The sequence below is a fragment of the Schistocerca cancellata genome, chromosome 11 (genome assembly GCF_023864275.1).
Source record: "Schistocerca cancellata isolate TAMUIC-IGC-003103 chromosome 11, iqSchCanc2.1, whole genome shotgun sequence".
Lineage (NCBI taxonomy): Eukaryota > Metazoa > Arthropoda > Insecta > Orthoptera > Acrididae > Schistocerca > Schistocerca cancellata.
Genome location: NC_064636.1, coordinates 13049706 through 13076477, shown reverse-complemented (window position 1 = coordinate 13076477; position 26772 = coordinate 13049706). Strand labels below are relative to the sequence as shown.

Here is a 26772-nt window from a genome sequence, read left to right as displayed (position 1 = left end):
TACTCCAGTCCGTCACAAACATCACCTATCCCATTAAAGGCAGGGCTACCAGTGAAACCAGTCATGTGGTCCAAGCTAAGCTGCAACCACTGTGCTGCATTCTATGTGGGCACAACAACCGACAAGCTGTCTGTCTGCACGAATGGCCACCGATAAACTGTGGCCGAGAAACGAGTGGACCACCCTGCTGCCAAACACGATATCCTTCATTTCGATGACTGCTTCACCGTCTGTGCCATACGGATCCTTCCCACCGACACCAGCTTTTCCGAATTTCGCAGGTGGTAGCTTTCCCTGTAATACATCGTACATTCCCATAACTCTCCTGGCCCCAACCTTCGTTAGTCATTGTCCTCACCCATCTCCCCCCCCCCTTCCACCATCACATCCAGTTCTTTTACCTCTCTCCCCTGTCCTCCGTCTAACCTGCAGCAGTTCACTATCCACCACCTCCCCCTCCCTGTATCAGAGAGAGAGAGAGAGAGAGAGAGAGAGAGAGAGTGTGTGTGTGAGAGTGAGTGAGTGTGTGAGTGTGTGTGTGTGTGTGTGTGTGTGTGTGTGTGTGTCTGGGTGCACTTTATCATGGGATAATTATATATTTTTATAATTATGTATTTTATGATTTTGGTTTGGGTTGGCTTTAAATACTGTGGGCTAGCATGAGACTTAATTAACTTACACCGCAATAACACTCTTACGGACATCGTCTGCCCTGAAGTACATATGTCATAATATTTTTTTAAACACAGCATACAACTCATCGCCTTCTAATAAATAGTTTGCGTGTGCGCTGCTATTTAGAAAAGAAAATATGTGTATTCTTACGCAGACTGTAATTATTAATATGGGTCTCAGGGGTACTGGTTATTTATGTACCAAATTACATTAAGATTAACTGAGATATTGCGGAATGTAATGATTTTCAGTATTTCTTGTTCATTATTTGCAAGGCAAAACTGGAGAGAATCTCGTCTGCTGTTAGGCGGCCAAAATGGAACACATTGAACTCATTCAGAGCTGTGAATTTTGGTAACCGAAATTAATTTTAACTTCAAAATTAATGGAAGATCAAAATTGAGAAGTCTCTCGCATTTTCATTTAATAACACAAATCGTCAGCATAATGGCCGACTAAATCTTGCTAGGGCAGATGAGCTCCCTGCATTACGAAGTTCTGTAAAAACTTTGTTAATTATAATTAATGGTTGTGATCATGAGAGGTGACAACAAAGTCAATAATACACACTTCTAACAACAATTTCTATTATATTTTAAAAAAAATACAGATACAACTTACGTCAATTATCAGACAGCACTAGAACGGTGGCCTACTGCCAGACGAAACAAAACTGAGAGCTAGTTCAATCAAAGCATTTTCTCTGATCTTCATGTCTTATGTTACACAGAGATTATACCAGGAAAACTGTTTTGTTAATTACATCAATTAATATTTGTGTTTTGATAACAACTTACATTATTATTTGTTATACATCGCACACATGTACACAGTCTTGAAAATTTATAGTCCACACGTCTCATAACAAAAACTTCCTTTCCCTTTCTCCAAATGTCCATTAATGTGACGTACTATCACACCTGCCCTAGCCTCTTCCTTAACCACCCCCCCCCCCCGTCACCACTCCCATCATACACTGGTGCTGCTGCTGCTGGCAGTGTGGTTTCTGTTTTCTGTTGCTTGAGACAGTGCGCGTGCGTGTGCGTGTTTTTTGACAAAGGCCTTACTGGCCGAAAGCTTTGTGACAGTTCTTTTTTTGTTGTGCCTCTCTGCGACTCAGCATCTCTGCTATATGGTGAGTAACAACTTTCCTTTTCGTAATACTGTTACATTTCATCGTGGATTTTTCATTGTTTGAGTAAGTTCTCGTAAGCCTGTGAAAAATAAGAAAATTGCTAGTGAATTCATTTAACCACAGGTGTAATAAATTGACTAACAGTAAGCAAAGTGGCAAGTGTTGGTTCATACAGACAATGTAAGGAATACACAGTGTTGAATCTGTACAGCCATGCTTGTAATAAATTGACTGACAATACAAAGTGATCAGTGAAAATTTATATAAGCATGTGAGCAATAGATGTTGCAAACTGTTTACCAGACACTCATATAGGTAAGTATAAATGATTTATTGTAAGTTTTCTTGTGTCTAAAGGGAAATACATCAGGAATTGTTTTCATTCTTGACACAAACAGCATACCAGCAGTTTACATCCAACAGGAATACATAGTTTGGTGCAATAATAGGCTGATAGTATAGGTGCAAAATGAATATTAGGAGTTTCAAATACGTATGTGAATGATAAAAATAAGTGTATGTAAATCATATATTGCAAGTTTTGTACGCAATGTGTACTGTTTGTGTATAGAAAAGCTATAAAGAAAAGAATAGAGGAATGTGACATCAGAAACCGTGTTTATGTTGAAGACAATGTCACATGGCTAGAGTCCTGCTCTTGCCACACAATCCATAAAGAGCGTGCATCTCCCTGAAAGTACTTTTTTCCTTTCTCTACAGGGTGTATGTAATTATCATATGTGCCTAAAACCAATTTCAAATTGGTATAATGTCTGAATAAATAAATTGGTGAGTAAATAGTATCAGCCTAGTCTGAATTCCTGTATGGTTTCCATTGTGTTACATTTCTGAGCCCATAAAGTTTCTTTGATTTGACGTAAATGATCCAGTAGCAGTAGGGTGGGGGGTATTCAAAAATTTTGAAAGGCCCTATGTAAATATAGAAAAAGTTCTTAATCTCACTATTTACTGTCCTTGCTAGAACTAAAACTCCAATTTTAAATCGTGTGGCTTTTACTTTCCTGTCAGGTCCCTGCTTTCTCCTGTAACATTGTTTCATAGTTTCTCTTACAATATCATCTCTAAGTGACACCTGCTTTTGCATGCAGGGAGTTCAAGCAGTTCACTAATGAGGTAAGCAGGTTTCTTGTTGTACAAAAGTTCACATGGTGAGCTATTTAACACATCTTCAAAACTACTGATACATTCTAACCCATCTGAATGATCCTTGCTGCAGTATATTCTACGCAAACGGCTTATTTCTCTCATTTATCACTCAGCTGGATTACAGTGTGATAAGTACAAATGGTTTTTTATGTTGCAGCCTTCAAAAAATTCTTTACATATTTTTGATGTGAATTGCCTTCCAGTACGAGAAAAATATCTTTTTGTATGCCTACAGCATGAAATCAGCCATTTGTGATTTAGTAACTATTTTCTTGCTGGCTGCATTCTTCAAAGGATATAGTTTTATACATTTTGAAAACCAGTCTATCATGGCAAATACGAGATCAGTTCAAAAATTCCAGAACATTTGTAATTTCGCAGTTCGCAGCTATGGTTTGTTGGAGCAAAATGCTATTGGCATCCCTGAACATGCCTGCGTTTGAAACCTAAGTGTTGGAAGTTTTGTCACTGTATACCTGGTTAGTTTCTTTTTTCGTGCTTTATTGAGTAGAACATTGTCTCTCTCTTTGTGAATTTTCAGATGGCAGAGTTAGAAGAGCATTGTGCCTGCATTAAATTTTGAAACTTGAGCAAACCTTTACAAAAACCCAACAAATAATGCAGGAGGCCTACAATGATGAGCGCTTAAGCCATACTCGGTGTTACAAATGGTTCACACGGTTTAAAAATGGCCGGATGGAAGTTAGAGATGACCCACATTAAGGAGGCCTTCAACACCTAGTGACAGCATTCGTGTCAGGAACCTCGGCGAAACTGTGCGTGCCAATCAATGAGTGACTGTGATAGAGACTGCAGAAGAATGTAACATTTCAGTTTATTTTATCTATTTTTTATTTTTATTTATTTATTTGCCTGTTGACAACTGTTGTGTTGTCTAGGCATCGTCAGATGGTTATACAAATGATTATACATAAGGTCAGTAGTTACATAGTTATACAGATTGTGGTACAAATGATTACACAAAAGTTAACATATGGTATATGATTATACAAAAGGTCAGTATGGTTGTATGACAAATTACAGTTCCTTTGATCACAATCACATTTATAATAATAGAGAATCATTTTTTCCATTATGTACGAATTCACTTATGCTATAGAATGCTCTCTCTTTCAACCATGTCCCTACCACCATTTTAAATCTATTCTCATGCAATTCCCTCGTTCCATGTGATGTATTGTTGTAAAATGTTTTGCCAGCATGTAAAAAATTATGGATTTTACTCAAACGTGCCCAAGGAATGACTAATAAGTTCCTATTTCTGGTTTCATATGAGTGCACATCTGACCTGCTATCATACATGTGGGCTTTCTATTTGGCATGCATAAGTGCTTTAAGTATGTATAGACTTTTTTTTTGTGGTTTTAGGGCGCACAACTTCAATGGTCATTAGCGCCCTGACGACGTTAAGAATGCACCGCGAGGCACAAGTTTAAAACAACAACTAAAAGGGAAAACACGATAAAAGACAGACTGACAGGCATAGGATTAAAAAACAGCATCATCAAATGTCCATAGTGAGGTTTGTCAAATTGATAAAATGAAGAACACGAGCAGCTGCTCGTGGGTCATCCGCTAAAACGGCATCTAAAGTACATGGCAGGTTAAGATCGAGAGCAGTGCGTTAAAATCCGGACAATACATTAAAATGTGGCGGACCATCAGCAATTGCCCACATGGGCAGAACGGCGCCGGTGCAGCCGTCAGCAGATGGCGATGGCTGAACCGGCAGTGTCTAATTCTTAACCGGGCCAAAACTACCTCCTCCCACCGAGAAGGGCGTGAGGAGGACGTCCAAGCCACGGGAAGAGGTTTCAAGGCCCGAAGCTTGTTGGCTGTAAGGGCAGCCCAATTGGCATGCCACAGCGATAAAATGCGCCGACAAATAACCCTGCTAAAATCTGACGAAGGGACACAACAAGAAGCTGTCCGAGGCTGGAGGACCGCAGCCTTGGCCGCGGCATCTGCAGCTTCATTCCCAGGGATACCGACATGGCCAGGGACCCACATAAAGCTAACTGGAGAACCGACGTCCACCAGCTGCCGAAGAGAGCGTTGGATCCGGTGCACGAAAGGGTGAACCGGATACGGATCACTGAGGCTCTGGATGGCGCTCAGGGAATCGGAGCAGATGACATAAGCAGAATGTCGGTGGCGGCAGATGTAAAGAACAGCCTGGTAGAGGGCAAAGAGCTCATCAGCTGTGAAGACCGAACAATGGCCATGGAGCCGGTATTTGAAACTTTGTGCCCCGACAATAAAAGAACACCCGACCCAGTCATTGGTCTTAGAGCCATCTGTATAAATGAAAGTCATATTGATGAACTTCGAACGAAGTTCCACAAAACGGGAGTGGTAGACCAAACCGGGGGTAACCTCTTTTGGGAGCGAGCTGAGATCAAGGTGAACGCGGACCTGAGCCTGCAGCCAAGGTGGCGTGTGGCTCTCGCCCACTCGGAAGGTTGCAGGGAGTGAAAAATTAAGGTGTTGAAGGAGGCGACGAAAGCGAACTCCAGGGGGTAGCAGGGCAGAGACATACAACCCGTATTGACAGTCGAGAGAGTCGTCAAAAAAGCAATGATAAGACGGATGGTCGGGCATTGACAGTAGCCGACAGGCATACCGACAAAGCAGTATATCGCGCCGGTAGGTGAGTGGCAATTCGCCAGCGTCAGCATGAAGACACTCTACGGGACTAGTATAAAATGCTCCGATCGCAAGTCGTAAACCCCGATGTTGTATGGAGTTGAGGCGGCGTAAGATGGATGGCCATGCAGAGGAGTAGACGAAGCTCCCATAATCCAGCTTGGAGCGGACGATCGACTGATATAGACGAAGTAGGACGGTTCGATCCGCTCCCCACGACATACCACTGAGAACACGGAGGACATTTAAAGAACGGGTACAACGGGCGGCCAAATATGACACGTGGAGACCAGCTAAGTTTCCTGTCAAATGTAAGGCCTAAAAATTTGGTTGTCTCCACGATTGGGAGAGCAACAGGACCGAGTCGTAAGGACTGTGGGAGAAACTCTTTGTAGCGCCAGAAGTTAATACAGACCGTCTTCTCGGCAGAAAAACGGAAGCCATTGGCGACACTCCAGGAGTAAAGACGGTCAAGAGAACGCTGAAGACAGCGCTCCAGGACACGTGTACACTGCGCGCTGCAATAGATGGTAAAATCGTCCACGAAAAGGGAGCCTGATACATCAGCTGGGAGGCAATCCATTATTGGATTGATCGCGATGGCGAAGAGAGCGACGCTCAAAACTGAGCCCTGTGGCACCCCATTCTCCTGGCAAAAGGTGTCGGACAGGACAGAACCCACACGTACCCTGAACTGTCGATCCATTAAAAAGGAACGAATAAAAAGAGGGAGGCGACCGCGAAGGCCCCATGTAGACATGGTGCGGAGAATGCCCGCCCTCCAACAGGTGTCGTAAGCCTTTTCCAAATCAAAGGACACAGCCGCGGTCGGGCGCTTCCGCAAGAAGTTATTCATAATGAAGGTCGACAAGGTAACCAGATGGTCAACAGCAGAGCGGCGCCTACGAAATCCACATTGTACATTGGTAAGTACGTGTCGAGACTCAAGCAGCCAAACCAATCGAGAGTTAACCATTCGCTCCATCACTTTACAGACACAGCTGGTAAGCGAGATAGGTCGATAACTGGAAGGCAAGTGCTTGTCCTTCCCCGGCTTAGGAATCGGGACAACAATAGACTCGCGCCAGCATGCGGGAACATGTCCCTCAATCCAGATGCGATTGTATGTACGAAGAAGAAAACCTTTACCCGCAGGAGAAAGGTTCTTCAGCATCTGAATATGAATAGAATCAGGCCCTGGAGCGGAGGACCGTGATCGGCCAAGTGCGGTTTCGAGTTCCCGCATGGTGAATGGGGCATTATAACTTTCACAATTCGAGGAGCGGAAGTCAGGTGGCCTAGCCTCCTCTGCCTGTTTGCGGGGGAGGAAGGCAGGGTGGTAATGAGCGGAGCTCGAAACCTCTGCGAAAAAGCGGCCGAAGGCATTGGAGACAGCCTCAGGGGCCACAAGGACTTCATTCGCGATCTTCAAGCCAGAAACTGGGGAGTGGACCTTAGTGCCAGATAGCCGGCGCAGGCTACCCCAGACAACAGAAGAAGGAGTAAAACTTTTGAAGGTGCTTGTGAAAGCAGCCCAGCTGGCTTTCTTGCTTTCTTTAATAATACGACGACACTGAGCACGTAATCGTTTATAATTGATACAATTCGCCACTGTAGGGTGGCGTTTAAAGGTGCGTAAAGCACGTCGACGAGCACGTAAAGCGTCTCTACATGCTGCGGTCCACCAGGGGACCGGTACGCGACGTGGAGAAGAAGTAGGGTGAGGGATGGAATATTCAGCAGCAGCGAGAATGACTTCCGTGAGGTGTGCGACCTGACGATCGCAGCTTGTGAAGGTTTGATCCTGAAAGGTCGCCCTGGAAGAAAAGAGCCCCCAGTCTGCCTTGGAGATGGTCCAACTAGAGGAGCACGGAGAGGGAGTATGCTGCAGGAGATGGATAACACACGGGAAGTGGTCGCTCGAATATGTATCAGCAAGTGCATACCACTCAAACCGGCGTGCAAGTTGGGGAGTACATATGGAGAGGTCTAAATGGGAATAGGTATGAGATGTGTCCGAAAGAAAAGTAGGGGCACCAGTATTGAGGCAGACAAGATTGAGCTGGTTGAAAAGGTCTGCGAACAAGGAGCCCCTCGGGCAGGAGGCTGGAGAACCCCAAAGGGGATGGTGGGCATTGAAGTCTCCAGTTAACAAAAACGGTGCAGGTAGCTGAGCAATAAGTTGCATCATGTCTGCCCTGGTAACGGCAGATGACGATGGAGTGTAAACGGTACAAAAGGAAAACGTAAAAGTGGGGAGAGTAATGCGGATGGCAACTGCCTGCAGGCCGGTGTGCAACGTGATGGGATCGTAGTAAATATCATCCCGGACCAGCAACATAACCCCTCCATGAGCTGGGATACCTACCACAAGGGGTAGGTCAAAACGCACAGAGGTGTAGTGTGCCAAGGCAATGTGATCGCATGGGCGTAGCTTCGTTTCCTGGAGGGCTACGACGAGCGGACGGTGCAAGCGGAGCAGCAACTGCAAGTCCTCTCGGTTGGAGCGAATGCTGCGAATATTCCAGTGAATAAGTGCCATCGTAAGAAAAGGAAGAGGAGAGAAGGGGTCACCTCGAAGGCCGCTTAGGGCCTGGCTTCGAGCGAGCACAGCCGCCGCTATCAGTAGGCGGACAGTCATCGTCCATGGGGTCAATAGGGTCATCGGCCATCTCGGGAGGATGGCCGGGAGGGGGAGCTTCCTCCGCCGGTGAACGGCCAGATATACGGCTACCGGCGGTGCGGCCAGGCGAAACGGATGACGGCCTGCGGCGGCAACCGCTGGGTGGCGCAGGAGAAGAAATGCGCCGTGGCGGAGAAGGAGAACTGTGCTTCCTATGCGCCTTTTTGGAAGGACGTTTGGTGGAAGTACCGGTCGAAGGCTGGGAGGTCGAGGGACGGAGGAAGTCTGCACGGGATGGTTCCTTCTTGAAGGACCGTGCATCTGACTTCGGGGTCTTCGACTTAGCAGAAGCTGAGGAAGTGGCTGGTGTCTGTGGTGTGATGGGAGGAAGAGGAGACGTCGACCGCGCGATCTTAGCACTGGCCGAACGGACGACCGTGGTGCTGAAGGTCAGATCGCATGTCTGGGTTGCTACCTCCCGGGTAGTCCGAGGAGAGGCGAGGACAGTACTATATTTCCCCGCTGGGAGCAGCGTGGGCTTCCTACTAGCCAATAGCTTGCGAGCAGCCGAGGTGGACACTTTCTCTTTGACCCGAATTTCTTGGATGCAACGTTCGTCCTTATAGACAGGACAGTCGCGGGAGGATGCGGCATGGTCACCCTGACAGTTCACACAACGAGGAGACGGAGGTGGACAGTCACCCTCATGGGCATCCCTGCCACAAGTGACACATTTAGCCGCATTGGAACAAGACTGTCGAGTGTGATTGAAACGCTGACACTGGTAGCAGCGCGTAGGTGTCGGGACATAGGGGCGAACAGAAATAACCTCGTAGCCTGCCTTGATGCGCGATGGCAGCTTAACACTATCGAAGGTCAAGAAAAGTGTCCGGGTCGGTACAAGGTCGTTGTTGACCTTTTTCATGACCCGATGGACAGCCGTCACGCCCTGCTCAGCGAGGAAAGATTGAAGCTCCTCGTCAGTCAATCCGTCGAGGGAGCTAGTGTAGACTACACCACGAGACGAATTCAAAGTTCGGTGGGCCTCCACCCGGACAGGGAACGTGTACAGGAGGGTGGCCCGAAGCAGTTTTTGTGCCTGAAAGGCACTCTCAGTTTCTAGTAATAAGGTGCCGTTACGCAACCTGGTACAAGATTTGACAGATCCGGCTATGGCATCAACGCCCTTCTGAATAACAAAAGGGTTGACAGAGGAAAAATCCTTTCCGTCCTCAGTGCGAGAAACTACGAGGAACTGTGGGGCAGGCGGTAGTACTTTTGTCACTGTTGGCTGGTCACGTTTCCGTTTTTGGGTCGAAGTCGAGACAGATGGAGTAGAATCCATTGCGGAGGAATCCCCCATGATTGCCAGCGTCTCCGATGGCGCGCTCCTTCCTTGTGGGGACCCTCTCAGAGGGCACTCCCGCCTTAGGTGAATGTTTACACCTCAGGTCACACCTCCCGAGAAACAGACGGAGGGACCAATCGGCATGGTCAGAAGGTATCAGCTCAGGCAATCACCCCTCCCCGGGCCTGGCCTTTACCAGGGGGTACGCGCGTGCCTTACATGTCTACCCAGGGCGGGGACTTACGCGTTACCCCGTCACCGGCTACGCGTGCGAACGCGTGGGTCGGCCTTCAGACACGCACAGGGAGGAAGGAAGAGGAGGAAAAAGAAGAGAGAGAGGGAGAAAGAGGACAGACTGTCTCAAACGCCAAGGCGGAGACCAGAGAAGGCAAGGAGAAGAAGGCAATGAGAAGGCAAGGAGAAGAAGGCAATGAGAAGGCAAGGAGAAGAAGGCAATGAGAAGGCAAGGAGAAGAAGGCAATGAGAAGGCAAGGAGAAGAAGGCAATGAGAAGGCAAGGAGAAGAAGGCAATGAGAAGGCAAGGAGAAGAAGGCAATGAGAAGGCAAGGAGAAAAAGGCAATGAGAAGGCAAGGAGAAAAAGGCAATGAGAAGGCAAGGAGAAAAAGGCAATGAGAGGGCAAGGAGAAAAAGGCAATGAGAAGGCAAGGAGAAGTCAAGGGAAAGAGTAAGGAAGACAGTGAGGTGGAGAAGAGCAAAGAAAGGAACCAACAAAAGGAAGGAAGAGACGAGAAGTGAAAACTTCAAAGACCACGATTATAGGTTGTGGAAACGTCCGTCTCCGGACGCAGGCGCTAACTACCCCCGTGAGGGGGATGGACTCCTTTTAGTCGCCTCTTACGACAGGCAGGAATACCTCGGGCCTATTCTAATCCCCGGACCCGCAGGGGGGAAGAAGTAGGGTGAGGGATGGAATATTCAGCAGCAGCGAGAATGAGTTCCGTGAGGTGTGCGACCTGACGATCGCAGCTTGTGAAGGTTTGATCCTGAAAGGTCGCCCTGGAAGAGAAGAGCCCCCAGTCTGCCTTTGAGATGGTCCAACTAGAGGAGCACGGAGAGGGGGTATGCTGCAGGAGATGGATAACACACGGGAAGTGGTCGCTCGAATATGTATCAGAAAGTGCATACCACTCAAACCGGCGTGCAAGTTGGGGAGTACATATAGAGAGGTCTAAATGGGAATAGGTGTGAGATGTGTCCGAAAGAAAAGTAGGGGCGCCAGTATTGAGGCAGACAAGATTGAGCTGGTTGAAAAGGTCTGCTAACAGGGAGCCCCCTCGGGCAGGATGCTGGAGAGCCCCAAAGGGGATGGTGGGCATTTAAGTCTCCAGTTAACAAAAATGGTGCAGGTAGCTGAGCAATAAGTTGCGTCATGTCTGCCCTGGTAATGGCAGATGACGATGGAGTGTAAACGGTACAAATGGAAAATGTAAAAGTGGGGAGAGTAATGCGGATGGCAACTGCCTGCAGGCCGGTGTGCAACATGATGGGATCGTAGTAAATATCATCCCGGACCAGCAACATAACCCCTCCATGAACTGGGATACCTACCACAGAGGGTAGGTCAAAACGCACAGAGGTGTAGTGTGCCAAGGCAATTTGATCGCATGGGCGTAGCTTCGTTTCCTGGAGGGCTACGACGAGCGTACGGTGCAAGTGGAGCAGCAACTTCAAGTCCTCTCGGTTGGAGCGAATGCTGCGAATATTCCAGCGAATAAGTGCCATCGTAAGAAAAGGAAGATGAAAGAAGGGGTCACCTCGAAGGCCGCTGAGGGCCTGGCTTCGAGCGAGCACTGCCGCCGCTATCAGTAGGCGGACAGTCATCGTCCATTGGGTCTATAGGTTCATCGGCCATCTTGGGAGGATGGCCGGGAGGGGGAGCTTCCTCCGCCGGTGAACGGCCAGATGTACGGCTACCAGCAGTGCGGCCAGGCGAAACGGATGACGGCCTGGGGCGGCAACCGCTGGGTGGCGCAGGAGAAGAAATGCGCCGTGGCGAAGGAGAACTGTGCTTCCTATGAGCCTTCTTGGAAGGACGTTTGGTGGAAGTACCGGTCGAAGGCTGGGAGGTCGAGGTACGTAGGAAGTCTGCATGGGATGGTTCCTTCTTGAAGGCCCGTGCATCTGACTTCGGGGTCTTCGTCTTAGCAGAAGCTGATGAAGGGGCTGGTGTCTGTGGGGTAATGGGAGGAAGAGGAGACGTCAACCGCGCGATCTTAGCACTGGCCGAACGGACGACCGTAGTGCTGAAGGTCAGATCGCATGTCTGGGTTGCCACCTCCCTGGTAGTCCGAGGAGAGGCGAGGACAGTACTGTATTTCCCCGCTGGGAGCAGCGCGGGCTTCCTACTAGCCAATAGCTTGCGAGCAGCCGAGGTGGACACTTTTTCTTTGACCCGAATTTCTTGGATACAGCGTTCTACCTTATAGACAGGACAGTCGCAGGAGGATGCGGCATGGTCACCCTGACAGTTCACACAACGAGGAGACGGAGGTGGACAGTCACCCTCATGGGCATCCCTGCCACAAGTGACACATTTAGCCGCATTGGAACAAGACTGTCGAGTGTGATTGAAACGCTGACACTGGTAGCAGCGTGTAGGTGTCGGGACATAGGGGCCAACAGAAATAACCTCGTAGCCCGCCTTGATGCGCGATGGCAGCTTAACACTATCGAAGGTCAAGAAAAGTGTCCGGGTCGGTACAAGGTCATTGTTGACCTTTTTCATGACCCTATGGACAGCCGTCACACCCTGCTTAGCGAGGAAAGATTGAATCTCCTCGTCAGTCAATCCGTCGAGGGAGCTAGTATAGACTACACCACGAGACGAATTCAAAGTTCGGTGGGCCTCCACCCGGACAGGGAACGTGTACAGGAGTGTGGCCCGAAGCAGTTTTTGTGCCTGAAAGGCACTCTCAGTTTCTAGTAATAAGGTACCGTTACGCAACCTGGTACAAGATTTGACAGATCCGGCTATGGCATCTACGCCCTTCTGGATAACGAAAGGGTTGACGGAGGAAAAATCCTTTCCGTCCTCAGATCGAGAAACAACGAGTAACTGTGGGGCAGGTGGTAGTACTTTTGTCACTGGTGGCTGGTCACGTTTCTGTTTTTGGGCAGAAGTCGAGAGAGATGGAGTGGAATCCATTGCGGAGGAATCCCCCATGATTGCCAGCATCTCCGATGGCGCGCTCCTTCCTTGTGGGGACCCTCTCAGAGGGCACTCTCGCCTTAGGTGAATGTTTACACCTCAGGTCACACCTCCCGAGAAACAGACGGAGGGACCAATCGGCATGGTCAGAAGGTATCAGCTCAGGCAATCACCCCTCCCCGGGCCTGGCCTTTACCAGGGGGTACGCGCGTGCCTTACATGTCTACCCAGGGCGGGAAATTACGCGTTACCCCGTCACCGGCTACGCGTGCGAACGCGTGGATCGGCCTTCAGGCACGCACAGGGAGGAAGGAAGAAGAGGAAAAAGAAGAGAGAGAGGGAGAAAGAGGACAGACTGTCTCAAACGCCGAGGCGGAGACCAGAGAAGGCAAAGAGAAGAAGGCAATGAGAAGGCAAGGAGAAGAAGGCAATGAGAAGGCAAGGAGAAGAAGTCAAGGGAAAGAGTAAGGAAGACTGAGGTGGAGAAGAACAAAGAAAGGAGCCAACCAAAGGAAGGAGGAAACGAGAAGTGAAAAACCAAAAAGACCACAATTATAGGTCGTGGAACCGTCCGTCTCCGGACGCAGGCGCTAACTACCCCCGTGAGGGGGTGGGACTCCTTTTAGTCGCCTCTTACGACACGCAGGAATACCTCGGGCCTATTCTAGTCCCCGGACCCGCAGGGGGGGTATGTATAGACTGGGAACTGAAAGAATTTTGTGGTCAATGAAGCACTGTCCGCAGGAAGTTAAATTGCTCACACCAAAAATACATCTAATGGCTTTCTTCTGCCAGAGGAAAACATCTTTTACCCCAGCAGAGTTTCCCCAAAAGAAGTATTCCATAATGCAGATGAGTATGAAAATAGGCATGGTATGCCATAAGTATGCACTCCTTACTGACACAGTGCTTCAGTTTGCTGAGGAGATATAGAAATCTTGCCAACCTACTGCACAGCTTTTCTGTGTGAGTATTCCAGCACCATTTGGTATCAAGATAAATGCCTAGCAATTTTACTGAATGTCTGATTTCATTAGGTCCATCATTAATATCTCTAAGGGAAGAAAGGATGTGTTCAGTTTTATTTTTATTTAACGACAGCCTATTTTCATGGAACCAGTGAGCTGCCATTTCCATCATGGATTTGTTCATTTGTTTGACAACATTCACATCATTATGTGACGTGATAAAAGTTGTGTCATCAGCATACATGACAGATTTATATGGTAATGTGTTGGGCACGTTATTCACATACACAGTGAATAAGAAAGGTTCCAGTACAAATCCTTGTGGGACTCCATATTTTACCTTGAGAAGGTCAGATTTGTTGTTTGAATTTATATAGACCATTTGGTTCCTGTTTGTCAAATATGATTTCAGCAGTAATACTTCTGTTTCAGTTATTCCACATTTTTCTAGTTTCTTAATTAAAATGCTATGTGACGCAGTGTCAAATGCCTTGGTTAAATCAACTCAAGTTGTATAATATGTTCCCTATTTTCAAAACCTTGTAATATTGATAAGACAACTTCCTGAACTGCTTTTATTGTTGATAGCCCAGTTCGGAATCCATACTGAGCCTTATAGAGAAGGTTGTGACACTCAAAAAAACCGTTTAATTGGACTTTCAATAATTTTAGATAGTTTTGGTACTATTGCTATAGGTCTGTAATTTTGGGGTGAATTTGTGCCTCCCTTTTTGTATATGGGCAATACAGTTGTCACTTTAAGGCAGTCTGGAAATGTTCCCTCTGTAAACATCCTATTGATTAAGTAAGACAGTGGAATGCATATATAGTGTCTTATTTTCTTTATGGTAAAATTAGAAAAACCATGGATGTCCTCAGTTCTGGAATTGCTTAGTGATCTGACTACATCCAGTATATCCTTAAGATAAATGGTTCTCCATTCAAATTTTGGCCAGTCTCCTGTCAACTCTGTTTCCTGCAATTTGGGAAGTCTGTCCTCACAATCATCTAAATTACTTTCATCTGTCATAGCTAATTCTCCAGAATTTATGAAACTTATTTAGTTCCACTGCACTTAGAGGAACAGGTAAATTTTCTGCAATTAGCCCTGTTTCTGCTTTAACTATTTTCCATGCTGCTTTATATTTGTTGCTGGACTGATAAATATAGTTTTCATTAGCTTTTTTCTTTGCAGAAATGATTTCTTTTCTGTACAGCTGTTTTGAATTGGCATATGAGTGTCTATACTCATTATGCGAGCAAGATTTATCATAGTAAATTCTTAACAGAATCCTTAAGTTATTTAAGTAAGGTGTATACCAGTAAGTTACTTTTCTTTTCTGTTTTCTCCTTGCATTTAGTCTATTGTGTTTAATGATGAGGTGGCAATATTCATTTAAGATAGCAGTAATGGTGTCTAAGAAATAATCAAAAGCAACACTTAATGACTCATTTTCCATGACAGCATTACACCAGTCCATGATCATTAAGTCTTTGTGTGAGATTTGTTATATTTGATGGGTTTAACTGCCTCACTGTCCTGGGTTCTATTGGTTGAGCCTGTTCTTTTTTGAATGGCATTAATTTTTGGAAAATTCCATCATGGTCAGAGAGCATTGGTTTAACAACATTTAAGATTACATCATCTTTGCAAATGTTTGGTATCACATTGTCTAGGCAGGCATTCTGCCTGGTAGGCTCATAGTTAAGGCAAGCATAACTGTACGACTTGAGGGCATCCAGCAGCAATCTACTTTTAGGATTTTGCACCAACGCATCAGTACTGACGTCACCAAATATTAACATTTTATGCTTCTTATATCTAACTAAGTACATTAAGAGATTATCTACATGCTGGACAAAAACTTTGGCACCAGTCTTGGGGGTACAGTACATGGATATTACAACAATCTTGCATTTTTGGGGAGGTGAATGGCAGCAATTTCGATTTCTCCTTCGTGGACTAAGTGCTTGAGATCTACTATCTTAACTGTATGGTTTAGTTCACTTTTCATTAGTATTGACACTCGTCCATTTTCCATAGCTGATCTAAAATAGCCAGTTAAAAATTGTAAACCAACAGGAGTATACATCTTGGATTCATGTTCTTTAAGCCAGTGCTCCTTTAGGCACAGAATATCGCAATGCAAGTCTTCTAATAGCAGTTCAAGTTCATGAAGTTTATTTCTCACTGACTGTATGTTTATATGAAAGGAGGACAGATAATCACAATCTTTAACTTTCGATTTTAGCACAGAGTTACAATCATCTGACTTTGTAGTTAATGGTGGTGGTTGCAGTTTAATAGGCCTAGACCAAGACTTGTAAGGGCAGGTCTTTGTCATCACTGCAAGCTTCCCTGCTAGAGACATTTATATTCAAGACTGGATTGTTTTCAGCAGTTTTATCTTATCAATGACAACTTCTTCAATAGCCTGCCATAAAGCTAATTTACCGGAGTAATTTAAGTGCTGCCCATGTTTTGTATAACGATCCCTTTTGAAAGGGCTTACATTTATTAGTGTCACGTTATTGAAATGATCACAGATTTGTTTACATCTATTATTCGTATTTAATGCATCCTTGTTTACACATGAAGCTTCTGTCAAGTCACGTTGATGTGGTATGTTCACTATGATAGTATTTGTATGTGTGAGGCTTGCAGTTGGATCATGTCATGAAATTCTGACAGCATCTTTGAATGCATCGTGTTGCCGCCAAGTTCGTTTCTACGTGGCTCATGAGCCAAGACCACGAAGACTTTTGCCTCGCAATCTGTGAAGAGCTTTTGGATCACGCAAATGAGTACACGATGTTCTTTAAGATAATAACTAGTGATGAGACATGGGTCTACAGTTGTTGTTGTTGTCATCGTCGTCTTCAGTCCTGATACTGGTTTGATGCAGCTCTCCATGCTGCTCTATCCTGTGCAAGCTGCTTCATCTGCAACCCACATCCTTCTGAATCTGCTTAGTGTATTCATCTCTTTGTCTCCCTCTACGATTTTTACCCTCCACGCTGCCCTCCAATACTAAATTTGTGATCCCTTGATAGTTGTTGATTGTTGAGATAGTTTAATATAGATATGGGATATAAATTGTGCTTTCGGGGGGGGGGGGGCGGCAGAGGGGCAGAGGTATAAGCAACTATACATTAAGCCCTATCAATACAAAAAAAACTAAAAACAGGTACTTTGAGAAAGGTCCATACAATGAAACGAACCATAGAGAAACAGAGGTCTTGAACTAAAGATTAAACATCCTTTGCCAAATTGCTATGACAGATAAGAAGTAAAAAGCAATTGACAGCCCACGCGTAGTTCACTGAAACAGCCGATAACTCAGGTGGTAAAAATAAATTGGAACGAAAGTGGTTAAAAAAAGGTATTCTGTCAGGAAATAGCAAACAGTCAAAGGTTGAGGGGAACGAATGCACAGTGGTGTGTAAGTACCACTTAAACAGCAATGGCTAAAAACACGATGCTCGATACACAACCTAGCTAAACTGATGATCTCACAGCAAGAGGGCCTCAAGCTGCTGCCAGAGGCTTAATTTCCTAGAGCTCGTCCCCACGAAGGGGAGACCAGTGGTGACGCCGAAGTGACGTCACCTGCCGCGACACGGCAACACAGACATCTGAGGGAACGTAAGAACTGGCGGGCCGAGGTACGACGACTGCAGCCTCGGGAGCAGCAGCGTCGTCAGCAGCCTCGTTTCCCGTCAGACCGACACGACCGGGAACCCACATACAGCGCCGTGGCTCCACCGAGACCGAGCGACCGACAGCTTTCCCCGACCCGTTACGACGAGGGACAGACGTCGTACAACACACTGAGGCTCCGAAGGGCAGAGTGTCGGAGCAAAAGACGCAATCGAAAAGCCCGCCTTTAGATGTACTGTGTGGCCCGAAACAGGGCAAAGAGCTCTGCTGTACATACAGGGCAGTGTTTCAGACACCGACACTGAGAAACGTCTGTGCCAATGACTAAGGCACACCCGACACCAGTCAGAGCCACCAGTGTACGCAAACGCAGTAGTGTCTTTAGGAAGCGAACGAACACGAGCCGCCCCACGAAGCCGAGGTGGTGAAGGGTTTACACCCACCGGGAAAGTTGCGGGTAGCGTGTAGTTAAGCTGCCAGAGCAAGAGTCAAAAGTGAACTCCAGGAGGTAACTGAAGAGGGACGCACCCCATAATGGCAATCAAAGGAGTCACCAAAGAAGGAAGCACAGGACGGGTTGCCACAAATGGCAGACAAACTGCGGCCTTATCTGCCGAGGAGGAAGTCACGGCAGTAGTTTGGCAGCTTACAGACTCTCACCTGGGCTAGTGTAAAAGATGCCAGTGGCCCAACGGGTGCTACAATGGTGGATTGTATCGAGACGACTGAAGATGAACAGACGTGCAGATGCATAAATGAAACACTCTTAGTCTAGTTTCGAACGGACAAGGAAGCTGTACAAATGGAGGAGGGCAGTTCGACCCGTTCCTCGGGAAGTACCACCAAAGACACGTAGGAGGGTACTGAGGGACCAGGTACAGCAGGTGGGCAGGTAAGGCATGCGGGAGGACCAACCAGGTTTCCTATCTAGCACGAGCCCCGGGAATTTCTTAGTTCCGACAAACGGAAGAGCGACAGGCCCGAGACGTAAAGGTGGAGGAAGAAACCAATTGTGCTGCCAGAAATTTATACGAACAGTTTTGTAAGTGGAAAAGCGAAAGAGATTATCGACACTCCACTAGTCGAGACAATCGAGACATTACATAAGACGCTGCTCAAAGTCGGTGGAGAACTGCAATAGACGGCAAAATCGTCAATGAAAAGGGAACCGGAGACGCCCAGTCGGACACATAACAGGGTTAATGGGAAATAGCAAAGAGAAGGAGGCTCAGATCAGACCCCCGAGGCATACCGTTTTCCGGGATAACGGTGTCCGACAAGGCAAAACCCACACGTACCTCGAAAACTGTCTTAAAAATTCCTGAAGGAAATGTGGCATGCGAGCACAGAAGCCCCATTTGTAGAGTGAACAGAGGATACCAGTGCTCCGGCAGGTGTCGTACGCCTTCTCCAAACCGGTGTCTCGGATTTGCACATAATACCATTCACGGCACGGGTGGACAAAGTGACGAGACGGTCAACTGCAGAACGACGCACTCTAAATCCACACTGTGAGAGGTCAGTAAATTGCGAGACTCGAGCCACCGGACCGGCCGGGCACGAGCCGTACGTTCCGCCACCTCGCAAATACAGCTGGTGGGAGAAACGGGGCAGCAGCTAGGAGGGCAGCGTCTGTCCTCACCGGGCTCTGGTACGGGTACGACAGTGCCTTCACACCGGGGCCTGGGAAACGTGCCGTCTGCCCAGATGCAGTTGTACGTACTGAGCAGAAAGTACTTGCCGCAAGAGAAAGCTGCTCCCACATCCGAATGTTCACAGTGTCTGGTGCTCGGGCGGAGGATCGGGACGAAGTGGGAGAATTATCTCGCTCTCTCACAGTAAGGCGGCATTTCGAGACTCTCGATTCTGAGGAGAGAAGGGTATCAGTCGAGCCGCCGCCTCTACTCGTTTCCGATGGAGAAAGACAGGGTGACGAGAGGGAAGAGCTCGAAATTTCCGCAAAATGGCGGCCCGAGGTGTCCGAGATAGCAATAGGGTCCACGATGACATCGTCTGCTACTGTCACGTCAGAAATTGGGACGTGGATCTCGGTCCCAGAGAGGTCGGCTTACACAACAGGAGCGGGGGGTTGGAGGGGGGGAAATGTTAAAAGAACTAGTGAATAAAACACTGCCATCTTTTCTGCTATCCTGAAGAACGCGACGATACTGTGCGTGCAATTGTATATAATGAATGCAGTTTGCCATCGTAGGATGACAGTTAACCTGTCAAGTGGGTAGTTTGCGCGTGCACACGCGCCTCTTCCACAGTGGGTAATATACGCCAGCGCACCCATTCGTGGTGGTGCTGGGCACTGTTCTCACGTTTTCCTTGTTGTTGAATTTAAATTGATATTGAATATAATAGAGGGAAACATTCCACGTGGGAAAAATATATCTAAAAACAAAGATGATGTGATTTACCAAACGAAAGTGCTGGCAGGTCGATAGATACACAAACAAACACAAACATACACACAAAAGTCAAGCTTTCGCAACCAACTGTTGCTTCGTCAGGAAAGAGGGAAGGAGAGGGAAAGACGAAAGGATGTGGGTTTTAAGGGAGAGAGTAAGGAGTCCCAAAGGTAAGTCTTTCCGCTCCTGGGATTGGAGTGACTCTTTACCTTCTCCCTTAAAACCAACATCCTTTCGTCTTTCCCTCTCCTTCCCTCTTTCCTGACGAAGCAACCGTTGGTTGTGAAAGTTTGAATTTGTTTGTATGTTTGTGTTTGTTTGTGTATCTATCGACCTGCCAGCACTTTCGTTTGGTAAGTCACATCATCTTTGTTTTTAGATATATTAAATTGATATTGGGTGGAAATGAATAAAATAAATTGCAGAAGTTAACAAAACTGTATTTTCACAATATTACATATAGTTTTCAGTGTGAAAAATTTTAAAACAAGGTGCTGCACACAAGGAAACTTCACATTCTGCGCATCAGTATGAAAACTCTTTGCGAAGGCCTTTTCTCGTACACACCACACACCACCTTGTTGGTCTTTTCTTCATTGTGGGTGGCAGTAGGTCTAGAAAATGCCTGGCTGTAAGGTGTGTTGCTTTTGATGTTCGAGGTGGGCGTCCTACTGATGTCCCTCGATGTGGTAAAGATACAATATAGTGTTCACCGAGACTAATCACGAAGCTCATTCTACTTTGTTCGCCACCGTGCTTCTTGTACAGAAGGTATGCATTGTAGCATGCAGTGTCCAACAAGTAGCGGAAAGGCTTCTGATAGTATTTTTTCAGCCTGCTTCTGGCCACCTGGTAGCTTTGTAACTGAGAATTGCACCTATCCACGCCCCCTATATTCTTGTTGTAGTCAACGACAGCTTGTGGCTTTTGAACGATTCCCTTCTTCGAGTTTACATTTACAAATGTATAGTCGTGGAAGGTGCTGACCATAACAACGTCAGCTGTCTTTCCATTTCATTACCATCTGCTTGCCTTTGTACCCTGTTATGTACTCCCCTTTCTTCAGTTTCTCCTTTTTTACAAAGTCAGGGAACCCCTTCCTGTCTGAATTTACGTCGCAGATGCTCCATAGTGGGGTGAATTTTGAATACTTTTCTGCTGGTAGTGCCTAGTGGATCATACGAGGTATTGTCAGCAAAGTGGAGGAATTTCAATAGAACATGAAACCACTTTTAACTCATCACTTTCCTGAAGAAAGGTGTGTCAACTGATTACCTCTTTGAAAAGTACATTTTGTGGTCTGGTTTGTGAAGAATTCCTTGAAGTACAAGCATTCCAATGAGTGTTTTTACCTCATCGCGTGTAGTATTCTGCCAACTGTGAACCCTGGAGCGTGCTGCTATATTGGGATGAGAAGTTCGTCTGTTCAGCTATCATTGTGCACAAAGCATCATCCACAAAACACACAGAACAACTCATCACACCATTTTGTTTTAGAGGCACAACTGTACCACTATTACCACTGTACAAATATTGAATACGAACTGAACTAGCACGCACAAATTCACTACGTACCGTCTGCTGCAATAGTGTCTCGTCGTCAGATGTTTCTGAATTTAAGTCACTTTCACTAGCCTCAACATCTGTATCTTGAAAACTTTCAGAACTGCCACTGAACTTGTCACTTTCTAAAAGCAGCTTCTCAATCCCCGAATCTGATAAACGACTTCTTTCCACCATTGCAAAAGATCACTCGCTAACGCTGCGGTAAACACAGGCGAAAAAGGCACGCTTTTGTGGCTGCTTCACAGGACGCATTTTCTCGGCGCGCGCTCGGGTGGACAATGTTATAACTAGCCTAGAACACGCTGCGTTGCATCACAAGAGCTGCCATCTAGTGGACGAAGCTCAACTAATACCACAGTGTCAACGGCAGGCCAATAACTCGTCATGCCCACTAGCTACTAGCCACAGAACGCAGTGGACCGATATATCTGTCGAAACCACTGTGCAATAGCAGAGTACGGACGGATATATCCGTCATGTCCACTTAAAAGGTTAAAAATGGGGAGAGCACGTCTCTGCGCACAAATTGCAATGCGACACGCCTCAGTCCACCGAGGTACTGGGACACAGAGCAGTAAAGAAAAAGTGTCAGGAACGAAACATTCTGCAGCGGTAAAGATAATGTTTGCACAATATTCTACCTGGTCATCACAACTGGATAAATGTGGTTTGTCGAACGTCGCCAGCGAGGAATAAAGTCTCCAGTTGGCCTCAGAGAGCTGCCATTTGCGTGTGCACTTAGGTGGGGTAGGAGTCAGCAAATGGGTAGCACACGAGAAATGGTTGTTCGAGTACGTGTCAGAGCGAATGGACCACTCGTGATGACGGGCAAGCTGGGCCGTACAGGAGGAGAGGTCCAAATGGGAATACATGTGCGTGGAGGCTGAAAGGAATGTGGGTGCCCCTAGCATTTCTTTTCACTCTAATCTTGCTACAGCTTTACACACCGCACTTTCCTTTCAGCGACAGAATCTATTATCTCATCAAAGTTCGTCAAACGCTTTGCTACATGAAAAATCAAAATATTGTTGTCTAATACTGCATAACCTGTTAATACAAATAGTACCCGAGACTCGTACGGTTTCTCGATCTGATTACATCTCTTTTGTCACTGTCTGCTACGTGAAACAAAATAGGCCTATCTAACACTGCAGAAATTGTAACACACACCAAACTAAACGAGACTGTTTTGGCACAAATGGTCATTTTTATAACACGGCAGATTATGATTCACGAAGACTGACATAAAATGCCTATTACGCGTACGACAAGCAAAAGATAGTTTCGTATTTCATTTATACGCTCCAGTTTCTCGAGCACGAGATCGAAAAGTAGTAGTAAGAGATTTTTATACGAATTTGGAATTGCCATATTCTTTCCTAATTTGTGTGATGTCCCCGTTTCTTCTCCTCCCTCGTTCTAACAAACAATCTTGTCATCACTAATTCTGGAACTATTCCTGCCGTTGTCAAAACTTATTCGCCGGTGAACGTCACTAAGCCTGCCAGAATCACCAGTTTAGTTATCCCCGATTATTCTCGGGTTAGGTGTCATTACGTGTTCATACCACGCGTTTTCCGTGCAAACCTCGACATATCGCCTGAGACCGCACAGCTACCCCACACGGCATACGATTCAGTGAGAAATCAACTTACAGAGTATTCAAAAACCGACAGGGATGCGCATCAAAATCAAATGAGTAAATCGATAGACCAACGTGCGCTGGATTATAGCCGCTTCGTGAAACAAGTTGTTCTCCTCCACAATATGAATTTGTCATTCCCCCCCCCGTCCCTCCCGCAGAGCTGGGCCCACTGCGCGTGTGTGAATCTGGCAGGTTGGGCGCGGCAGTAAAATTTTTGCCAGTAGCATCTAGCTGCTCGCTGCAACTGCTTACACAGCCGACAGCCACGTTCCTGTAGCCAGAAACGGGAGAAGGTGCTACTCGCACGCCACTCAACTGCACGTGCGCACGGAGCCCACTCTTAACTGCTAAAATGAATCTAATGTAAACAGTCGTGACGTCACCTCGTCGGAGGCAATTTGTTATGAAGCATTGCATAGACTTCCTAAAGCCTTTGACACATTTTGCTGTTGGCAAACGCTCGTATGAGCACTGTATTTTGTTTTATATGGCAGATTTCCTTTGCAATTTATGTTTTATTTCACATTTTTTTCTCATTCACGTTTTATTGTTGCAGTATTATTCTGCAATAGTGGGATACAGTAATATCCTTTGTTAGAGTATCGATTCATACCAGCCAAAATTACAAAAATTTAACTGAAAACTGAAAGAACAAAAAATTCCCGGGTTTTTCCCAAATGAAAAATTTCCTGGGTTTAGCCCGGATCTCCCAGGTCGTATACACCCTGCTACATGTGAACCCCACCAGTCAACCCAGGGTTTGGAATTACACATTATGCAATCACCTGTTACGTGTCAGACTTCAGGATTGCACAGGGAGGAAGAAGAAAAAGCGGAGCCTCAAACACCGAAGCGGAGGAAGAATAGAAGGTGAACGAAGAAAGGAAAAGGGAACAAAAAACAGTGGTGAGACTGCACTTATGTCAGGTACGGCAATGAGGAACATTTCCATAAACACCCCAGACATGTTCCCCAGAGGAGGGGACAAGGAACAACAAGAGGACAGACACGCAGAACGGAAGGGAAAAGATGCTGCCGGGGCCCACTGGTAACCAGGCACGAACCCGCTAAAGAGTGACGAGCTCCACGAGGTGTAACGTAACGGACTACTGAAACTACCAATACGACCGGATGGCGAGGTGTGCGGTGCTGTCAATCAACTTGAAGGAGCAAGTGAACTTTAACTATGTAAACATAAAGGAAAATAATATTTTGTTACAAAACTTTTTTTTTTTTTTTTTTTTTTTGGCGGGGGGGGGGGGGGGGGGGGAAGGAGACCAGACAGCGAGGTCATCGGTCTTATAGGATTAGGGAAGGATGGGGAAGGAAGCCGGCCGTGCCCTTTTAGAGGAACCATTCCCGCATTTGCCTGGAGTGATTTAGGGAAATCACAGAAAACCTAAATCAGGACGGCCAGACGCGGGATTGAACAGTCGTCTTCCCGAATGCGAGTCCAGTGACAAAACTGTTAATATGAGTACAATAATGAGGTATATTGCCACAGAACTATATTATAAACACTTAATTTTTCATACTATGTTTTTCATATTTGTATACATGCGATATACAACCGAGGTTGGCAGTACTGCACAGTTTGTAAGCTCTGAACAGGAGCCGGTGGTTGACGGGTGTAGAGACAATGGACAGTTGGTGTCGAGACGTCTTGTAATACGCTTGCTTTGAGAAGGTCAAGGATAGAGGGAACGAAATGATGTATTGGAAAAGCTGTTACACTGAAAATTATTGAATATCATCACGATCAGCATTTATAAAATAAAAGTTGGAAGTTTAACTACGTGTCAGTTCTTACGCAGCAGAATACACACCCTGGACCTCAAATTGATTTAACAAACAGCAGATGGCGAGATTCATCACTGGACGACGACGTGCAACACCGACCAATAAAGGTAAGAAAGTTATATTACTCTAAATTCAAATTGTGACGATACCTATCTTTCTCCATGTCTTCAACCCTGTATGTACTCTGTTAGAGTGAACAGTGTGATGGGGACTTGTGGTCGACTAGGCACGCCAGGGAGACCACACAGGTTTAAAATGATAATTTGTAGCTTAATATACTACTACTGATAATAATTAATATTTGTCCCCCCGAAGAAAGAGGTGCATTACAGAGGGAATTTATGGATTGTGCGAGACATGCGAGATTTAAATTAGTAAAATATCGATGGAAGGAAGCCTCAATGTTGTATCAAACTATTACTTAACAGAAGTGTTCGAGAGGTGCTACTTACAAGGAGATAGGAAAGTAGAACTTTATGCTAACCTGATTTTTGCTTCCACTAACTGTAACACCTCTGCCACAATCTGTGGGCAGCTGGCCACCCCGTCTCACCAGTCTTTCATCCTCCACACATCCAGAGAGTCCCGTGAGATCAGATCAGATTACATTAATTGTTCATTCCGTAGACGCATAAAAGAAGGAATCCTCCTGGGTGTGGAACATGTCAGATAAACACACTACAAAAACTTAATTAGAAAAACTCGAGTTTCATTAATTTTAATGATCCTCAGCCAATAAACAGTAAAGTTATGTACATGAATTAAATTTAGACTTCTAATATTTGCTAGATTGTTGGCCATTACAGCCAAGTACTGTCAAAAATTAAAATAAATTATTCATTTCAGTAATCCTCAGTTAAGAACAGTCAGATTATGTACAAGATTTAAAATTAAACTTCCTCTATTTACAGACTTAAATACTTACATCTGCTTTCCATACATCCATCATTCACACAGTAGGTAGTTACTCAGCTATTACAACCAAGTATTGTCAAAAATTAAAGTATAATAAATTTTCATTTAAATGGTCTACTGCACTTGTTGAGAAACTCACAGATGGAAAAGGAGGAGTTAGCCACCAAAAATTCTTTTAAATTATGTTTAAATTATTGTCTGAAACTAAACTCTTAATGGTTGCTGGTAACTTATTGAAAATGTGCATTGCTGAATGCTGGACTCCTTTCTGGGCAAAAGTAAGTTATTTTAAATCTTTATGTATATTTTTCTTATTCCTAGTATTGATGCTGTGTACTGAGCAGTTGGTTGTAAAAAGTGATGTATTATTTACAAAAAACTTCATTAAGGAATAAATATACTGAGAAGCTGTGGTTAATATGCCCAATTCTTTGAATAGGTTTCGACATGATGCTCTTGTATTTACACAACTAATTACTCTTATTATACACTCCTGTACTCTAAAAATTTTTTTCTGTTTGTGGAGTTACCCCAAAATATGATACCATATGACATAATGGAGCAAAAATAAGCAAAATATGCCAATTTTTTATATTTATAACTCCTATGTCTGACATCATTCGCATTGCAAACACAGACATGTTTAGGTGCTTTAGCAGTTAGTATATTGCTCCCAACTGAATTTATTATCAAGTTGTAATCCCAAGAATTTTACACTCTTAACTTCTCCTATTTCCATGTCATCATATTTTATACACACACCAGAAGGAAATCTCGAGGAAGTTCTTAACTGCATATAGCGGGTCTTTTCAAAGTTTAATGACAGTGAATTGGCTATGAACCACTTATTAATGTCAGTAAAAATTTGATTAGCTGCCCTTTCTAAATTTATGTTTGATTTACTATTTATTGCAATGTTTGTATCATCTGCAAATAAGACAAACTTGGCATCTGGTAATGTTACAGATGGCAGGTCATTGATATACACAAGAAACAGTAGTGGACCTAGTATAGAAGC

The 26772-nt window shown here is 45.5% G+C and overlaps 1 long non-coding RNA gene across 1 annotated transcript in view; it reads right to left on the bottom strand.

Annotated features, from left to right (window-relative positions):
- Positions 1-1719: 1719 nt before the first annotated feature.
- LOC126108746 (uncharacterized) overlaps positions 1720-26772 on the bottom strand; it is a 45319-nt gene continuing 20266 nt past the window's right edge. Inside the window, exon 3 of the long non-coding RNA XR_007523618.1 lies at positions 1720-1889. This is a non-coding gene — a long non-coding RNA (uncharacterized LOC126108746). The remainder of the gene's footprint in view (positions 1890-26772) is intronic.